This window comes from Hipposideros armiger, unplaced genomic scaffold (assembly GCF_001890085.2).
Source record: "Hipposideros armiger isolate ML-2016 unplaced genomic scaffold, ASM189008v1 scaffold_796, whole genome shotgun sequence".
In the NCBI taxonomy this organism is placed as follows: Eukaryota; Metazoa; Chordata; class Mammalia; order Chiroptera; family Hipposideridae; genus Hipposideros; species Hipposideros armiger.
Window position 1 is genome coordinate 501,079 of NW_017732146.1, and position 17,950 is coordinate 519,028.

Below are 17,950 nucleotides of genomic sequence, written 5' to 3' on the forward strand. Positions count from 1 at the left end.
TTTGTGATACAATGTGAGATTCTTATCTCAATAGAAGAATTTAAACTATTTCTACTTGTCGGTATATTGTAATAGGTGTGCAGTATTAGTTATATCATATTTATATTGCTTTCTATTTTTATTTCTTCTTTTTAAAAGGTATTTCATTGGTGTGGTTTTTGTTGCCTTTGCTTGGCCCATATATATATATATATATATATATATATATATATATATATATATATATATATATATATATATATATATTTTTTTTAAAGATTTTATTGGGGAATTGGGAGAGGAGAACAGGGTTGGGGGATCGGGGAAGGAGACAAGTTGCTGTCCTTTTGTTCTTCAGTCTAGTTGTGGAGGACGTTGCTTCACTGGCCCATGTTAGTATTATCATTGCACTCTTCCCAGGTGAGGCAGATGGGTCGCCGGTCTCTGGAGGCCACTCATGGCGGCTCTTGGCAGCTCACACCGGCTGCCAGCCACTCATGCTGGCTGCCAGACACACATGGTAACTTATGGCAGCCCACTGCAGCAGGGGCTGCAGCCTATGCCGTCACTGGCAACTCACGGTAGCCCAGCTCCACGTCGAGCTGTTGTTCACCATCTTAGCTGTAGGGGGCAGTGTCACTGGCCCTCAGGCGGGATCTGAACCAGGGCCCTGCTGCTCAGAGCTGGTATCCCAAGCCAGCTCTTAACCAACACGCCACTCAGCCAGCCCTTGGCCCTTATAATTTGAAAGGGTTGCTTCTGCATTTTTTTTGTATTGTAATCTCTATCACCATACCCGGTATAAACTTCATCCTCTAAACAGAGTGTAGCTATTGACCCACTCTAAGCATTCCTAAAACTACACATCTCTCTGTCTTCACACCTTTTCTTCCTCCTCTTCCCATCAGATTATAGTAGATTATATATTTTTTCACCCTGTACATCTACCACTAAACTACGTGGTTTTAATCCTACTTTGGCTGCTTTGCCAGATATGAACGTTAGGCAAGTTACTTAACCTCACTGATCTTCAGTTTCCTCATCTGTAAAATGAGAAATATGTATGTTTAATATATATTATTCATTTATATATTATATATTTAGAATGAAGTCTGGGATTATAAATACACAATAAATGCAAGCTTTTATTGTTTCATTTAAATATTAATCGATTTTAAAAACTATATGGGAATGTCAACCTTCTAAAGAATATTTCTCCTAAAGAACAAGCAAAGTGGACTTGTGACTCTTAATGAGCAAGCATCTACCACTATTTTCCCACTTTCATTTTTTTAATGTAATATATTCACATGGCTGAAAACTCTTCATTTAAAATGTGTTCAGTAAAAGTCCCCCCACACCCTGCTCCCCAATCACTTCGTTCCCCTTAGGCAACCAACATTATTAGCTTTTCTCTAGATTCTTCCTGAATTTTTGCCACCTAAAGTATCTTTTTAACCCAAGCTATGAAAGATGAGGAAGTCAGCACATTTAAACTTCCTCCCCTTTCCCCTTTCTCTCCCAACTGCTGTCAGTTACACAATATTATTTCATCGTTGACATCAAGAATGCTTATGGAAACTTTTGTTGTTGTCTTTTTTTATACTTGAGTGAAAATTTGAGCAAGTATAAAATTAATAAGTCAGGGTTCTGTTCAGGGTAAGGTGGAGTAAACAGCCTTCATCCAGTGTCTCCTATGAAATGTAGTCCTGAACTTAGCATGCAGGGGGGAGTTCGGAAAGTAAAGAGGGGCAGGTGAATTGGGAAGCAGATGAGAATATGAAGTGTGATCAAATAGGCTGTTAGTTCCCTGTGTCTTTTCCTCGGCATCCCCTGGCTTGGGCTCAGGACAGCATAGAACGTGGACATGGACATAAGTACCAACAGAGAGAGCTCCAGGAGAAGTCCTCTTATTTGGGCTTGAAGAGAAGTAAAAAGGTTTCCCTATATTCAGAGAGGGTGGGGGGAAATCCCCCACTTTCTTTTTCTTTCCTTTGTGCTCAGTCCCAGCCCCTAAGGTGCTGTAGCTTTGGCAGCTGCAATGACAGTCCATAGAGGACTGCAAGATGTTGAAACTCTGAGAGAACTTATTCCCTGGTTGAGCTGTGGTCCCAAGAGGTTGGGACAAACCCCGCCACGGACACCTAGCCTAGTGCCGCCTGACTCCAGATCCTTAAAATCTAACTGCTGCTCCGCTAAACTGCTCCCTTGTTTTAGTAAGACTTCTGAGGCCCCCAAATTCACAAAGGCTATGAAAGAAGACCTGCTTGTTGAATGACTTTTGTGGCAGAGACCTTAGCTTTTCACCAAAATCTCTTCTTCCCTTCCTCCTAGGAAATCAACCAGATACATTTCCCAGGCTCCATTGTAGTTAAGTATGGCCATGGAATGTGCCCAGATGTGATGTGCACCACTCCCAAGCCTGATGTATGAAAACCTCTAACAACTGTTCCTTCATACTCTCACTTTTCTGATGAAAAGTGAGATGGTGTTACCCCGGTATCCTTGAAAGCCACATGTTGAAGATTTCAAAGCTGTCATCAGCCCAGGTTCTTTGTAAGGATGCATGGAACCAAGCACAGAGCACCCCTGGTGGTCTGTAACCCATTTTGAACTTTCTCAGTGTTGAGCTATTGTATTCTGGAGCTTTGGTTTCAGCAGTTTGGCTAAACTAATTAATATTTCAATACTGCCCTAATAGGAATACATCATTCTGTCCTGATGTTTCCAGTGATCCTATTTCCTGGAAGTCTATTGATAAATTCAATTTAGTAATCAAATTTTGATGATCCAAATTTTCTATCAGAGCAAAACAATACAAGTAGGTGTTGTTTACCCACAAAATCCTGTTACCCAAGAAAAAGTCTTGCAGCTAGCGGAGGTCATTTCCTGGAGAACTCATCCAGACCACCTTCCTTCACCCATTTTGTCTCATTTTTTAAGTCACATGCAGAATAAATGTTACCCTACAACTCTACTCCATCTTAAAGTTCTGTCCAATTAAGTTACATAACCAATCTATCATAGATTGAATTCAGCTGGAAACTTTTTTTGCATTTAAAAAATAAAATTTTGAACACACACTTTTCCAATGGCCATTTTTTATACCATCTTAGGTAATATAACTTTTTCAAGTTCATAGAGTACATATCTGGGGTAACTGGAAATATAATGAGAACATCGGGCCCACTGAAAAAAATATGAAAGTTTATAATTTTCATCATTTTCTTTTTATTATATTAATCATATGTATTAAGAAATAGAAGACATTGTTTCTACTCTTGAAGACTTTAACATCAGTTTAAGGGAGAACAGAACATACACTAGAAACAATAAGGCAACAGGTAACAAACAACCTGTGACTGAATACATGCTAATATATATATGAAATACATATATATCATATATGTATGTATTTTGTATATGTACATATATGCTATATGTATAACTTATGTATCATTATATATGTATATAATATAATATATTATGTATTATATAAAATATGTTTAAGAATATATAATACATGCATTATATATTATATGTAAAATATATGATATGTTATATAATATATGCATGTACTCAGTAAATATATTACATATATAATATAATTGTGTTCTCAGTTACATATATGTATATATTTCATAAATGCTAAGGGAATTACAAAAATAGGATAGGATGAACCAAGGCCTTCCTCATAACCAAGGTCTTATGACCCAATCCCAAATTTGAGAAATGGTTGTATCATCTAGGGCACTCAGCTCCCTCTCATAGTTTCTGTCTTTCCTGATGACCAAAGAAGTGAAATACAGTGTTTTAAAATCAAATGAACAGATGCTGATTGAGCAAGACACTGAGTTAGACGATGGTTAAATAGGCGTCATCTCTTAAAATTAAGCCAAAGGCTCTGTGCAACCAACAAGTTGCACAACAAAATGCACTTCCTCTCTACAATCAGGGAGCATTTCTTGCTTCTCCAAGAAAGGCTCTTCTTTTATTTTGACCTCTTTATATTTGTTCTGGATTTCCAAGCTCAAATAAAGAACAGTTTAGTATTTTACTGTGAAATATCATGCACAAAGTACAGTAGAAGGATGAATAAAGAATTTAATTTACTCCAGGGTGAAGATTAGGAAGTGAAAAATTCTAGGTCCATGTGTACTGAGAGGCCCATTTAAAAACATTTCATTTCAAAAAAAATAACTTTTTGGTAATGATACTTTTTTTTTTTCCTGTTTGGAATCTCTGGAAAAATTACTTAAAATAGGGACAAATTAAAATAAGATTATTTTGCCTTTTGCGTGTCCTCCTTCCTTTCTGAAATTCTGAACATAATATAAGTAGATTATTCAGCATTTTGAAATCATTGTTTATTCCTTTTTATTTTTTGTAAGCCTTTGAAAAATAAGGCCCTTCCTCCTAATGCATACTGAGGTCTAAGATATGAGGAGGAATATATAAATCTATGTATTTAAATTTACTTACTTTGAAATTGCTTCGTGCGCATCAATTGGAAATATACCACTGAAAATTTCATCATTGCACCAGTGAGTAGCCAATTAGAGCTAACCATTTAGGTATATGGGGAAAAATTGATATATAATACATACTTACAGAAAGTTATGTCAAAAAGCTTGCCTGGTTTGAAGTCATCAAGCATTTTTACCAATGAGCTTAATATTTTATTTGAATTTTTTTTATTTGTATATTTTCTTTTGCATTTGGGTATTTAAGATTAATTTTGATAAATATTTGGCACACTTTTAAAAAATGCCCTCAATGGGGCTAATGTTTATAATTCAACGTAGATTCAGTATTTGGAAATAGTCAGAAGTTATTTGGTGTCATGTTAGTTGAGTGAACAGCCTGGGAACATATTCCTTTTCACCAAAAATGAGGTGTGCCGTAGGTGGTGAAAGCTTTGTTTGCATAGTTTGGAATTACCTGGTTTGGAACAAAATTCTAAAAGTTTTTGAAGTAAGGGCAATGTTATCAGAATAAGAATCTAACCTTCCAGAGTGTCTTCTCTGAAGGATAATATCGATTTGGAACTATGAATGACAATAAATCATTAAAGTGTGTAGTCTGTTACTTTATAGTCACATCTCTTGAAATCTTCATTTGCATTAGATTTGGTCTTCGATGAAGATATACATCATCTCCAAATTGTTTAGTCTGTCCCTCTAGCTGGGGATTTTATTTGTTTTCTGTGTTTAAATATGCACACAGATCTCTTATTGAGAAAGAACATTTACTCCATCATGTATGTGGTTTTTCTAGGATTATTTTTTCTTTTCCTCCACACCAAATTGTTCAAAGAATGACATTATATATAACAACATGTAACTCAGATCTTCCTGTGGGGTAGACTCTGTGTTTCGCATTTTTCCTGTTGTATTACCAACCTTGCCTATGAGGAAAGCGTTAGTATCTTCACTTTAAGAATGAAGTAACTGAGTGTGTTAGTTTGCTAGGGCTGCCATAACAGTACCACAACTTGGGTGGCTTAACACAACAGAAATGTATTTTCCCACAGTTCTGGAGTGTAGAAGTCCAAAATCAATGTGCCAGTGGGGTCATATTCTCTCAAGGTTCTAGGGGAGAACCTGTTCTGTGCCTTTCTCTTGGCTTCTAGTGTTGCCAGCAATCCTTGGCTCTCCTTGGCTGGCAGCTGCCTAACTCCAGTCTCTGCCTCTATCTTAACATGGTCATCTTCCCTATGTGTGTGTCTCTCTGTGTCCTTTCTTCTTCATATAAGAACGTCATTCATAATGGATTAAGAGGCCACCTTATAACCTCCTCTTCACTAGTTAAATCTGCAATGACCTTGTTTCCAAATAAGGTAACATTCTGGGAGTCTGGGAAGGATATGAATTCGAGGGGATACTATTCAATCCAGTGCATGGAGACTTAGGTGAACTTCTGCATGTTAAATAGCCCAGTCTGGGTGGGGCCAGGATTCAGGGAGAGGGTCCACCAGCACCTGTCCTAACCAATTCATTATTCTGCCCATGTCCACTGCCCCATCCCCTCACCAGCCCTTATGTATGTGACCCTGCTTCCAGTCCCAGATCACTATTGAAGCTCTTCTTCCAAAGGTCCTCATCTTCTTGATCATTGAGCTTCTTCCAGCACTGATGACATCCTTCTCGTTAACCCTCTGCTACCTTAATTCTCTGGCAACACCGTCTGTGTCTCACATTACGGGCCACATGCTCCCTCTTGCATCGGCTCATCTTACATGTCCTATGTCCTAAATGTGGGTGCTTGCTAACTCCCATTTCTCTGTTCTTCCCTTCACATTCCTTCTTTTAGAAATCTCCCTCATTCTCCTGGCTTCAGCTGTTACTTCTATGCCACTGAGTACTAAATCTTTGTCAGTCTACTTCTCCATGCTGTTCTCTTCCCCAAGCTCCAGTCACATACCCACCAACTTGCTTTAGGCAAGAGGTTCTATCATCTCTAACATAGCTTGCTCAAGATCAGAAATTTTTTTCCTTGAAAAGCTCTTATCCATCCTCCTTCTTTGCAATGACACAGCCCCAGTCCAAGTCCTCATTACCCCATGGGAGGATTACTACAGCAATGCCCTAGTTAGCTTGCCAGGCTCCAGTCTCCACCTTTCCAGGATACCTTTCATAAACTTGCCCAACTAATCTCCCCAAACCCAATTTTCATCCTTTATTCTTCTGATTCCCTATATTTTCATGTTTAAATATTCTGACTTCTTTTTACTCACCATACTCACCCAGTATTAGTCTCCAGGGCTTCCAACATGCACTTATATTCTAGCAAGACCAATGGCTTCTCTGCAAAACTGAGTGTATTCTCATTCCCACACTTTGGCTTATATTTTTCACTTAGCCATTTATCCTTTCAAATCCCATCTTTTCTTTCAGTCCCCAAATCAAATCCCACATCTCTAAAAAGTTCTCTCTGACCATTTCAGCTTCAGTTCATTTCAGAGGAGTCCCAAGAAGGAAATAACAGAAAAGCTGTCAGAAAGCAAGATATACTCTCTCTGTGTGTTCTCTGTTCTTAGCTTCTGAGTTTATCTTTGTTCCATTTCTCTCTCCTCAATCTCAGAACTTCTGAAAATCAGCACACACATCACTCTGCACTGTCCTGTTTTATTACTGTTGCTTTATATCTCTTCCTAAGTGTTTTACAAGGCAAGGGAGGGCAAAGGCCATATCTCACCTTTTTTTTTGACACCTAATGGTTATTGAATAATTTTTGTTTGATTCACTTAATTTAATAAAGTTTCACAATTGTTTGAGTGGGTTTCATACAGAAGTACAGAGAAACCAAGTTTCCAAAACCTAATATGTTACACAAACTGGTTTTCTAAACTAAAAATATTTCACTCTAGGTAAACAGAGTTTGCAATATGATTGTAAAGGTAATTTTCTCAATCGTGCGTGGAAAAATAAATTATCAAAACATTTTAGGGTTGTGTTAACGGTCTGCTATCTTTGGTTTTCTAGACATAACTTAGAACTACACAAACCAATACAAATTATATTTGTAATACTGGAAAAATTTTATTTAGCAATATGAGTGTATGTCATTCCTTTTGCCTTAGTCACCAAAAATATGCCATGTAAATTCATGCTTACCCTAAAACAAATTTCTGAAAACAGAAGTAATTGACATGCAAAAGCCAAAAACTCTCATGTGCTTCATTCTCACATTTAAAATTATTGACTACATTGGAAACAATAGTAAGACAAATAAAACTTGATTTCCTTTCCAAGTACAACACAAAGGGATTAGACTTAAACACTAATCTGAAGGTGTCACCGAATATCAAATCTTAGGCATTTTCTGACAATATGCTCTCTCAAGTCAAGAAAATATACTTAAGGGCCGGCCGAGTGGCGCGTTGGTTAAGAGCTGGCTTGGGACGCCAGAGGGCCCTGGTTCGGATCCCACATATGAGGGCCAGTGACACTGCCCTCTACAGCTAAGATGCTGAACAACAGCTCAACCTGGAGCTGGGCTGCCCTGAGTCGCCGGTGATGGCAGGTGGGTTGCCATGGGCTACCATGTGTAGCCCGCAGCCAGTGTGAGCGGCCAGCAGCCGCTATAAGCGGCCGTCCAGAAGCCAGCAACTGATCTGTCTCACCTAGGAAGAGCGCAATGATGGTGCCAACTTGGGCCAGTGAAGCAACGTCCTCCACAACTAGACTGTAGAACAAAATAAGAGCAACTTGTCTGTTCCCCTTCCCCCACTTCCCCAGCACTGTTCCCATCCCCCAATTCCCCAATAAACTCTTTAAAAAAAGAAAATATACTTAAAAATCTGACATTAAATCCTCAAAAGAGCAAGGACAATCTGGATAACTCTACACTCAGCACCTTAGTGCAAGTTTACAGCTGCCATGGACCCTTAGACTGAGGGACTAGAACAGAGAAGGGCCCTCTTCCACTGGCGAAGCCTAAGAATATACTGATCATGAAGAAGAAGGTTGTGGGAGAAAGCCTCCCACAAGCCATATTCATTTTTGTATTTTTCGTACCTCTTTCACAGAAACTTGATTTGACAGAAATACAAGTTAGGAGTTGGGCATTAAAATAACTGAGAGCTTTCACAAAATTCAAAGGCAGGGTTACAGCTGGCGTTCTGGAAGGAAGTGGAACCAATGACTAACAGCTGACAGATCCCCAGGAAGCACTCTTGGTCCATATCTGCGTCTCTCTTGTTCAGCTCCTTTTGTCTTTTTTCTTTCTGAAGACTTCCTGTCTTTAACCTTCAGTCCACAAACTGGGCTATAATTGCAGGCCTCATGAAGAGGCACACTTAATTCTTGGACTTGATTTTGAAATTCCTGGGTGAGAGTATAGCTGGCCCATTCAGCTCATGTTGTAAGACCTTTAACAATCAATGATGGCCACTGAACAGGTTATCTACTGTTAGTTTGGCTTCCTAGAGACTGCTTCTGTGGTTTTTCTTGCAACAGGTTACTTAAACATAATTTTGAAACGCTTAGTTGTGTGACCTGCCCAAATTTTATCAGAGACAAGAGAAGAACTAGGCATACAAAATAAATTTAAAGTAACAGTAGAAGACAAAAATAAATTTGTTCCATGATTATTTCCCTGAGTCATGCTTGTTCAACAGTAAAGTTACATTTTAGATAGGGAATTGTGAAATGGGCAATTTCCGTAGAAGAAGAGTCATTATGAATTTGGCAGATATTCCAGAAATAGATGTCTATTGAAAGTGCAATTTGGATAGAGCTTGCTGTTAAAATGTATGTCTTCAGGAAATGCAATCACAAATGTCATGAAAATATGTTAAAATGAAAGCTAATATTATCATATCACACGCAAACAAAAAAAAATAAAACCTCAAGGAGTCTTAAAAAAGAAAATTACATACAAAATAATACTAGTTTAAAAATAAATTATACAATTTTTAAGACATCAACTATAGAAGATTTAAAAGATCACCCCAAAATGTCAATTTTGGTGATTTCTGGGTTGTATGATCATGCGTAATTTTTGTTTACTTTGTACTTTAATATTGAAGCTATCATTAATGAAAATTGTTACTTTTATAATTTAAAAAGATTATTTTTATAAAAAGAATACCTCTGCAGTAGGAATATTACCATAATAGTGAAATGATGCTTTGCTTAGCTGATACTACATTACGAATGTGTAAATTTAAAATAAAACAAATTGCTATATTGGACAAAAGCAATGCTGAAGAACATCAAGGTTCCTTTTAGATAATCTTTTCCTAGTTGAATATCCAATTGTTCTAGCACCTTTCATTGAAAAGATTTTCCTTTCCCCAAATGTAATGCTTCAGTGCCTTCGTTGGAAATTAATTGGTTGTATTAAGTGTGAGTCTAATTCTGGGCTGTCTATTGTATTCCATTGATATTTGTCAATCTTTAAGTCACTACCACACTGTCTTGATTAAGGTTACTGTAGTAAATTTTGGGTTCAGGTAGTATAAATCCTCCAAGTTTGTTCTTCTTTTTCAAATTTTCTTGTGTCTTCTAATCCATTAACATGGCATACATGTCCATTTATTTGGATTTTCCTTAATTTCTTTCAGTAATATTTTATAATTTTTTAGTGTAAAGGTCTTGAACGTTTTTGTTTATTTTAATTTAATTTATTAAAGTATTTTGTGTTTTTCCTAATTGCTCTTGTAAATGGATTTTTAAAATTTTATTAGGAGCAAATCAATTGTTTTGTTGCTAATACATTAAAATTTTGATTTTGAAATATGGACAGTGTATTCTGCAACATTAAAAAATTTGCTTATTAGTTTTAGTAGCTGCTTATAGATTCCCTGGAATTTTCTACATAAACATTATCCTCTTTATTTCATTTTCTTGCCCTATTCCACTGGCTAGGGCCTCCAATACAATATTAAGATATCTTTGCCCTGTGTTCAGTCTTAGAGGAAAAGCACTTAGTATTTTACCACTGAGCACTATATTAACTGTAATATTTTCATAAATATCTTTTATCAGGTGAAGGAAGCTTTCTTCTACTCTTAGTTTGCTTAAAGTTTTTTTTTATGTTTTGAATGAGTTTTTAATTTTGTCAAGTGTCTTTATGCATCTATTGAGAAGATCCTATGATTTTGTTTCTTTATTCTGTCAATATGATTAATAATATTGATTGACTTTTCAATATGAAACCAATCTTGCAATTCTGTGATAAACTGTACTTTTTCACAGTGTATCATTCTTTAAATATATTGCTGGACTCAGTTTGCTGACATTTCGTTAAGGAGTTTTGCATCTATGATCATGAAGAATATTTCTTTGTAATTTTCTTTTTTCTTTTTTTTAAATTGTATTTTATTTAGATTAAAACACATTGCACAACATTTTTTTCTCACCCAAAATAATGGCAATCATTTCTACATTATTCCTATATTAAAAAATTCTATTTTTCCAGGTACAAATCAAGACAAGACAGTGGATATGGTCATGAATAGTCAGTATCCTTGGTCCTTGATTCTGTTTTGACCATGAAACAGAAGTGTTCCTGTACACCTGCTAGAAAGTTTATAATTCAGCTAAGGTGTAGATTCAACAAATGAATGCAGATAACAATAAGATGTGGAAGAACAGTGGATTGCTTTCTTTTTCTTTTTCTTTTTTTTTTAATTGGGGAATTGGAAGAGGGGAACAGCGTTGGGGAATCAGGGAAGGGGAACACACAGGTAGACAAATTGCTGTTTTGTTCTTCAGTCTAGTTGCAGAGGATTTTGTTTCACTGGACCGTGTTTGTATGATCATTGAGCTCTTCCCGGGTGAGGCAGATCGGTCGCCGGTCATTGGTCAGCCACTCACAGCTGCTGCCGGCCCTCACGCTGGCTGCCAGCCACTCACGTAGCTTATGGCAGCCCACTGCAGCCCCGCTGCAGACTAGCTACCGCCGGCGACTCACAGCAGCCCAGCTCCAGGTAGAGCTGTTGTTCATCATCTTAGCTGTAGAGGGTGCAGCATCACTGGCCCTCTATATGGGATCCAAACCACAGTCCTGCTGCTCAGAGCTGGTGCTCCCAAGCCAACTCTTAACCAACTGAGCCACTCGGCCATCCTGGATTGCTTTCTATTCAAATTTCAATTTTCTCTTCACACTCACTTAATGGAGACAAAATTTACACTGAAATCTCTGTGAGCTCACAGTTTCTTCTTTCCTTTGGAATTTCTTTAACTGCCCATTAGATATTTTTAACAACATATGAAAACACCTACTGGTCAATGGCTAGTCCTGAACTTTAGTGTAATATTTTATAAAATATGTTTCTCCTTCCCACACCTCCCCAGCATTTACTTCTTCAAAGAACTGGTAGTTGATACCTAATAATTAGATTCATGGCAATAATAATGTTATATTCAAAATGATTTAACTAAAGTATCCCCAGAGTGCCACCAACAATGCTGTCTACTGAAAACAAAGGTCATCTATGAATAAACGTTCAAACAGTAGTCATTTAACAGGTAGATTATCAATGTTTAATGCATTCAATGGAAGGCCCATAGGAAATATTCATTGATTAAGTGACCTATATATACTTTACAGCTTTTTCTCTGAATATCAAAAAGAAGGATAAAGCCTATATTCAAATCTTCTCTTAGCTATTTTCAGTGGTTTCTGAAATACTTGTAGGAAACTCTGGCTTATATGTATAGTTCAATTATGTATCTACCATTATATTAAAATCATATCTTATATCAATATTTATGTTAAACATACTTAAGTTACTTGACTTGTGGTCTTTTAAAGTATTTTTTAGTTATGCTTGAGCTGTTTTCACCCAATTTCATAGCTTCAATTCTCAAACTTCATCAATGAAGAAGATACAGGACCTTCAGCAATGCACAGACAGGAAGAAAAATGTGAAGTGAGACAAACAGGGAGCTTTGTACGTGTGGATGGAATCTCTATGTCTTTTTTCGGTGTTTTGGCTTAATCTTCTGACCATGAAAGTTGGCAGAGAGTATGTTGGAATCGAATATGTCAGATTGATACCTGCTGGCATGTGTCGGGTCCGAGTATTTCAAGCAGGGACAGTTTCGGCGGCGAGGTACCCAAACAGAAAAGAGCTTTGCAGAGTCTTTGACAGGAACGCAGCAACACTTTTATTCAGCAAAGGCAGAACAGCAGCAGAACTCAGTTAAACAGCAGCAGCAGAAGCAGAACTTAGAACCCAGCAGTAGAGCAGCACAACACAGAACCCAACCCCGTTAAGCAGAACTGGGGGTTTTATAACACAATAACAATAGTGTCCTGGTGCCAGCACACATGCGCACTAAGAGCAACTCACATAAACAAGCTGTTTTCCTTGCAATCCCACCTGGGCCTGGGGGAGTCAGGACTGCCTGTCTCCAAAGCCTGTAAACATTTCCTGACCCTGGGGGGCTCTGACAGCTGGGCCCCCACAACATGGTTTTGAATGTTAACTGTTCTGACTGAGTCTACCAGAGATACGCATTTAAGAGGTGCTGTTCTGAGAAAATATCTTTAAGATCCTGAATAATGTGCTTAATTGTTGGAACACTAAGTATTTCTTTATAGTAGTTCTCAATGGTTAGTTGTGATCCTAGATTATCTTGCTGAGCCCTGAGAAATTTCCCAGGAAGTTTCACTTAAATATCAAGTCCGGTGTCAAATTCATGGCTTCCTCAAATCAAAATTTATGCTAAACATAAATACATACTTTCCATCTTTTCACATAATTCAACTCTGCAGTCAAGCTGCCGGCTACAAAGAAGACATCGGTGTTGTGGCCCTGGAGAGTTTTTCCAAGGGTTCTTTTTAAAAATAGAACATTGTTTTATGAATAACGATGAAATAATTAAAACAAAATCTATTAATTCACTACAGAGAACAAAAGCTCAACCAGCTATAGTTATTCCATCTAACATTTGTATCACTATTTAAACCATCTAAACATAAAATCGATATTTGCAGAGGTTCAAAAAAGTTTCAAAAGCATCATACCAGCCTGTATATTGAGAGAGACAAATTCCCTTCAGTTAGTTTCCCTTTTTAAAAATTGTTTATAAGTTATATTGCTGAGTTATAAAGCAGCTGTGATCGACAGAAAAAAGAACAAACATTTTTAATTGCTCCCAAAGTCACAGATACTCCCACAGCAGACATGGCTTTTGACAACTGTCTATTTAAGGCAGAGGAAGGGCAGAATGTTTAGCTATCTTGGAATTTTTTTTCTCTAAAAGTCTAGTTACCATGACTTGCTTTTCTTGCACAGAACTTTTCTTTGTTTTAAGGGTCCTAGGTTGGGTACTAGAGAATGTTGCCCAGTGGCTTGCCCCACCCTGTTTATATGGGGGCAAGCCCTGGTGGCCAGCCTGTCAGCTTGCCTTTGCATGGGGACATGATTCTGCCCTCCACCCAGTGAATTAGTCCCAGCACCTGAACCAGAGTGACTACCTCCAGTCACACTGTCTCCTTAGCATGGTTGACGTTAGTGATAGAAGGTTATGTTTCAGCATTTCCATTTGTGCTGTACAGTGCTTTATAGAGATTGTTCACCTTCAAGTTTCTTGCTAAATGTCTATTTATCATACTTAATTATTCTTGCGGGCAAGTGTGCTCTGGATTTCTCCTTTCTGGATAGAGCTAGAGCTGTGTTAAAAAGAGAGACTATAACCTAAAATGAAAATAAAAACAGTCAGCATTAAGTTCAGAATTCCTTCACTTTGGGTGAGAATATAGGGCACTGCTTCTGCTAGCTCCTGTCACAGACCCTGACACATGGTAGCTCCCAGTAGGTACCTGGATTGCGGGCGCCAGAGGAAACAGCAGGCTTGCTCAGCCCTTTAACAAAACCAGCAACAGCCAGCGGGGTTGCTCTCACCTGCTTAATTAGGAGCCACATGAGGCTGTAGAGGTTTAAAAGGTGTAATAATGTGTCTATTCTTGAGGGTCTTGCTCTCTTATTGGGAGAGAGCAAGTAACTAACCACTATCTTAGTTACTGTAGCTGGAAATTTCACAGCCAAATTTCTGCATCAGGTTCAGAAGGCAGAAAGTCCGCATTTCCCTCTGGTCTTGAGATTCATCGATGAACCTCATCAATACTGGCGATTACCCTTCCCTTGCTATGCCTACCATATCATCAGTGATGGTGGATAAAGGTGAGTCTCTCACTTCCCTGTGTCTTCCCAATGGAGCTCCTGCTGACCTCTAGCACCTGTTGCGATGTTTTCAGATTGCTGTATTAACTGCTGTTCTCAAAGCACTTTCTCAAAATGGCCTCGCCAGAATGTACCCAGCATTCCAGCAGTGCTTGACATTAGCAGAAGAAAAGAGACCTTTTGAGATTTTTGTATCCCTCTAAGGTTCATCCAGGCATGTGCTTTGTAAGAATCAAACTTCAAATAAAGACTTTTGGTAAACTTTATTTTCATTCTCTTCAAAGCTTAAGGATAAAATATCTTCATCTTTTTCTTTACATTTTCCTCTGCATTGGAGTTCTGAGTATTGCTGTTGTTTATTTTTGTGTTTGTTCCTGTTCAGAAGTTTCATCACTCTTTCCTATTTGTGTGCTGATTTCATCACTCAATTGTTTTTTTCATTTTCAATGTCTGCCACATGAACTGTTCAGAAGATTGATAAAATCAACTATTGCTGGCACAGCATAGTCTCAAAGACTCTCCAATAAGGACTAGTTCTACAAACCATAGAGTTCACCCTGTCTTTGGTAATAATGTTTACTTAGCTAATCAGGCATTTTATCTTCTAAGTCAGCTTTCCTACATTTCTTCATCCACTTCTGGCTTCTGTCCAGATCTTGCAAGAACCTGCAGATGGTCAGACTGAATTGCATTGCCTTCCATGTTCAGTTGGGGGTTGTCTTAAAGTTTGATATTGTAGCCCACCTGCCAGTCAGCCTGCTGTCCCCTCCCCTCCCTCAAATCCAGGGCAACCTGCTTGCTGTTCGGTAGTGGGGAAAGAAAATCAAATGAGGCAGCCAATTTGACATGACTAATGTTTTAATTTTCTTTCATTGAAATGTCTTTGTGAGATTTAGTGTGAGGGTCATGCTGGCCTCACGAAATACATAAGGAAGTGTGTCTATCTCTTCTGTTTCTGTAAGCATTTGTGTAAATTGATATCTTTTCTTATGTGAGTCCACCAGTGAAATCATCTGACTCTAAGGTTGTATGTGAGCAAAGATTTTTTATAACAAATTCAATTTATTTAATAGACATAGGAATAGTAAATTTTTCTATTTCATCTTTTGTCCATATTGGTAAATTGTGTTGTTGAATTTATTAGCCAAAAGTTGTTCATATTTTCTGTAGGATGTATAATATATTCAGACATTTTTTTCCTGATATTAGTAATTTCTCTCAATTTTTTCTTGGTAAGTCTAACTAGGGTTTGTCAATTTTTTTATCCTTTTAAAAAAAACCACCTTGATATGTGGTTTTCACTTTTCTCTATCATTTATCTGTTTTCTATTTCACTGATTTCTCCTCTTTATTATTTCCTTCCCCTAGATACTATGGATTTGCTTCTCTCATCTTTCTTTAAGTCTTACTGTAGAACCTTAGGTGATTGTTTTTATTCCTTTATTCTTTCCTTACCTAAGCATTTAAAAGCTTAGCACTACTTTAGCTATATCTCACAAATTTTGATATACTATGTTTTCATTGTAATTCAGTTTGAAATATTTTCTAATGTGTCTTGTGATTTTTTTTTGACCCATGAATTATTGTGCTGTTTAATTTCCAAATGTTTGGATTTTATCCCTCCGCTTGTCTTGTTATTGGCTTCTAATTTAATTCCATTGTGGTTATTAGAGAAATACAGTTCATTATTCCAATCATTTTAAATGTATTAATACTTGTTTTATGGCCCAGCATATGGTTTATCTTGGTGAACATGCCATACACTTGAAAACAATGTTTATTCTGCAATTGTTTGGTGTAATATTCTATAGATGTCAGTTATATAAAGGAGGTTAACAGATTTTTGTCTATTTTTTTTCTATCAGTTGCTGAGAGAACACTCCAATTATCATGGTGGATTTGTTTCTTTAATTTTATGTTATTTTTTTTCATCTAATGTATTTTGACCCTCTTTTATTAGGCATGTACTAATATGTACTTACGTATGATTCTTATGTCTTTCTGTACACAGTAGTTGTGCTTTTATTGTTCCAATATGTCTTTGCTTATCTTTGGTAATACTTTTTGTCCTTGGCATCTATTATATATTATATTAATATAGCCACTTTAATTTTCTTAGGTTTATTGTTTGCATAATATATATTGTACTATCATATACTTTCAACCAATCTACATATTTATATTTTAAGTTTATCTCTTCTGAAGAGACTTGGGTCTTGCTCTTTTATCTATTTTGAGAATTCCTGACTTCTAATTGGAATGTGTAGTCCATTTATATTTAATCCAGTTATTGATATAATTAACTTTAAACCAACCATTTTACTGGTTGTTTTCCATTGGTCCCATCTGTTTTTTTGTGTTTCTTTTTTTGCTTCTCTGTTCCTAGCTCCTTAATTTGTTTTGATTTAACCTTTTTGAGAATTTTTTTTTTAAATGGGTTTTGGCTTTTTAGTTATATCATTTTGCATTGTCTCAAGTGGCTGCTCTGGGAATCACAATACACATCCTTAATTTTTCACAGCCTACTTAGATTTAATATTGGACCATTGCACATAAAATATAATAACTTTACAAAGAATATAAATCTTTAGAGCCCTTTCCTTTGTTTTTAGTTGTCATATGTATTTCATCTAAAAATATTATAAATCCCATAATAAAATGTTATAATTTTTGCATTAAACAGTCATGCATATTTCTAAAAAAATTAGAAGACAATGATCTTTTATATTTAACCACATGTTAATCATTTTTGGTATTTCATTCACTTCTGAAGATTTGAGTGTTCCCCCCCTAGTATCAATTATTGTCACCTGAAGAACTTCTTATGCATTTTTTGGTACTGAAAATCTGTGGATAAAAATTCTCTTAGTTTTCGTCTATCCGTAAATGTCTTTATTTTGCCTTCATTCTTGAAGGTTATTTTCACTGCATTGAGTCAACTTCTTTGTTCTTTTAGCATTTTAGTGATGTCATTCCACTCTCTTCTTGTGTCTCTTGTTTCCGACAAGAAATCTTGGTTAATTCATATCATTCTACTTCATGTAATAATTTAATATGTGGTTAATCTATGGTTGCTTTCAAAAGTGTCTTTTAAACTGTCATTTTCAGAAGTTTTACTCTTATGTGCCCAGATGTAGTGTTCTTTGTATTTTTTCTGCTTGGGGTTCAACTGGACATGCTATATGTATAAATTTGTGCTTTTCACCAAATTTGGGGAAATTATCACAATTATTTTCTCAAATAGTTTTTCTCCCTCTTTTCTTATTGTGAGATTACCAATACACATACCGAGGGTGCCAAAAAAATTTATACACATTTTTAAGGCAGCAT